A 3,462-nucleotide genomic window follows, 5' to 3' on the forward strand; every position below is an offset into this window, starting at 1 on the left:
ATAACGAATGAGAGACTCGTTCGTTATGTTTAAATAACGAAAGGCTTGACATTCATTAAACCAATGTTAACGAATCACCCAATATCCTTAGCGAATGAGACAAAATCTCATTAAGAATTTAAATAATCATTAAAACCAATTAGGGTTTTAACAAAGAATTAAATAACCATTAAAACCAATTAGAGTTTCAAATTGTATACATTAAAATGCCCGATCAACCAACATCGGAAATGTTTAATTTAAACGGATTTTTACATTAAAAACCAACTGACACCAGTTGTGAATACGTTAAGCACGATTAACTTAAAATTTGGGGTAACGAATTTTTCTTTTTGTTTTGAATTATTCTCCAGCTCGGTAAATTAAAAATAAATCAGAAAAAGCTAAAATATTTTTGAATTTTGAAATTTTTAATCCAAAATAAAATGCATTAAAAAGTAAAGCAATAGCCAACTAACATCTAACAAAGCAGTACATATTTTTGTAAGTTTGAGCAGGGAATCATATTGACGAAAACATCACTAAGTAACAATTCAATTTCGATGATTATTATACACGTAGCCCAACGATTATTGCATATATAATTATCCTCTTAAACTTTACACAGACTTTTCGGAGACTTTACGATATTATTTAATTTTGTTCAATTAGAAACGAACCTTATGTGGACCCCACCTATCAGATATAACATTTCTATCTCTTATACAATGAATTTCACATGTACGTTTTCTTTAACTTTTCATTTTGATTAACTGTAACTCATGCAAAAATAATAAAAAGAAAATAAAGCAGAACGTTAAAAATTTTCCCCTAAGATCGGTATTACTACACATAGATAAGGTTCCATTTTAACAAAATAAAAAGATAAAAATAAGCAGAAGTTGCATAAAATCTTAACTCTCAATTCGGATAATCCCGTATTATCGCGTGGAGAAATTCCAAGATTTTATACGAAACACCAAGAAAATAAAGCAGAATATTCAATTACTAACCCTCAGGTCGGATAATCTTATCGCGCAGGAGAGGATCCAATATTTGAATAAAAACAAAGAAAAAATAAAGTTGAATTTCTTTGCAAAATAAAAGATAAAACAAAGCATAATTTTCTTCAAAAAATGAACGCATGCACACACAGTAATCTTTTTGACATTTTGACTTTTCTTAAATCAGATATAATATCAATCTTTCAAGATGTTATACCACTAGGTTCGGCATTCGTTATCTATATATCTTAGCAGTTCCTATATAGTCTATCAAGCCTATCTTTGCATATCATATTGCTGGCCTTACGGTAATTTTTAATCTAATTTAGTCATGTACTAGATCAATCCCGTCAATTTACTATCATTTTCCTTTTTGCTCAAAAACTCATTTTGAGGAGCATTTTTCAATGTTTTTGAAGTTTTCAATATTCGAATGTTTTTGGAGTTTTTAATTTTCCTGTACAAACTGAAAATCACAATTTTTTTGGATTTTCTATATTTTTTCCCCTAAAAATGACGAGTAAAACAAAAATAAGAAAAACGAATAAAAGAAAATGATTCAACCGAGCTGTTGAATATCCGTTAATCTTTTTAAACCATTTATACCCAGCAAGTATTGAAAACGTGTTTTATCAAATGTCTTGGTATAAAGGTCAGCCTTTTGAAAATTCGTATGTATTTTTTTAATATCAATTAATTTCTTTTCAAAGCAATCACGTACAAAGTGATAACGGATTTCAATATGTTTGGTTTTAGAATGTTGAACCGGATTTTTGGTGATAAAAATAGTGGCCGAATTGACAATATAAATATGAGTAGTAAGAAACTTCAAACCGTAATCCCGCAGATGCTGCTGCATCCAGAGAATCTGTGAACAGCAACTCGAGGCCGCCACATACTCCGCTTCGGCTGTTGAAGTTGAGACCGTTGTCTGCTTATTACACTGCCAGGAAACAAGCCGGTTTCCTAAGAATTGACAACCCGCTGTTGTAGACTTGAAGTTGATCTTGCATCCACCGTAGTCCGAATCAGTAAAAGCGGTGAGATCAAACTTATCGTCCTTGGGGTACCACAAACCCGATGTCGGGATTTCCACTCAGATAATATCAGATACGCTACGCTTTACTGTAACACCCGTTAACTCCGGTTTAAAGAACTAAAGCTTGTAGAGTATGTATAACTCTCGGGACTTAACCAAAGTTTCTCGGAAGCCTTCACGTCATCCCGGTACATTAAAGAACATAACTATTCCTTCCATTTTGCCTTACACTTGAATCTTGAAGGACTAGAGTGTAACATCTTATGTTATAACAAAAAATAAAAATAAAACCCTAAACCTAACAGCAGCTGCGATCGGCACTTCCAGCCACCCCCTCCCTTTCGTGCTTGATCGATTCCAAGCTCCTAGAGGTAGTTCAAGGTATGTACTACAATCCCCTACACTCTTTTTGCACCCCTAATCGTTTTGATGCTCAATTTTGTCTAAACTTTTCGTTGGGCAGATTTCGGCTAGAGTGCAATTGACCCACTTCCCGTGGATAAAAATTAGAGTTTCCGGTGTAGAAAGATCCCCAAGTATGGCATTTACATCATATTAAAATTTCGTGGTCATTGGAGGTGTTTTGGTCGGTCAATCGATTTTAGTTCGAAAACTAGGGTTTATCGGGTGTAGAATTGCAAATTGTTGAGTTTGATGCGTTAGTTGATCGAGTGACCGACCGATTCTGTTCGTGCAGCCCTAGGGGGTTTAAGGGCTGTGGAAAAATTATTTTTTTGGTGCTCGGGGCTGTCGGGGTTAGTGCTTCGTCAATCGAGTCGGCGGTGCGCGAATTTTCGTTAAATGTTAAAGTAAGTGTTGTAAAAAGGAACCGTCAACCCTATCAACTCGGGTGACATAATTATGATGAATGAAAAGGTTTAAGATGGAATTTGGTCCATTCGGGGCTGATTCGGTTAACAAATGGTTTTAAGGATTATTTCACGCGCATTCGACCCGTTTTGACTATCTTTGGGCCTTGGGCCAAGTTGTTGGGCCTTGGACCAAGTTGTTGGGCCTTGGGCCAAGTGTTGGGATTGTATGGCCCATTAGGCTAGAGTGTTCCTACAGTCTAGTTTAGTAACGCGTTATGTATAATTTACAGGCCCTTGCTTGTGATTTTGCCCTTAGGAACTTCCTAGCTCGTTGCAAGTATTCGATCGATCTCAGGTGAGTTCATGATGCCCCTTTTACTCATTTTACTTTTGGGCTAGCATGCGCACCTAAATATTTTCTTACTTGATGAAATGTTTTTAAAATGATCTTATATAGGCTTGCTAGTATATGGTAAGCCTTCGGATGTTAAATATATATATATGTGTATATACATTATTTCTTGGCCTCTATTTGGCGATGTTGTAGTCGTTTCGACTACTGATGTTGTGTATGCCTACTTTGTGTTTGCATGCAGTGATGTTACGTGTTTGGGTTGTACGTTTGCTC

The sequence above is a fragment of the Bidens hawaiensis genome, unplaced genomic scaffold (genome assembly GCF_021521415.1).
Source record: "Bidens hawaiensis isolate Kalapana, Puna unplaced genomic scaffold, B.hawaiensis_p1.1 tig00023211_1, whole genome shotgun sequence".
NCBI classification, from domain to species: Eukaryota; Viridiplantae; Streptophyta; class Magnoliopsida; order Asterales; family Asteraceae; genus Bidens; species Bidens hawaiensis.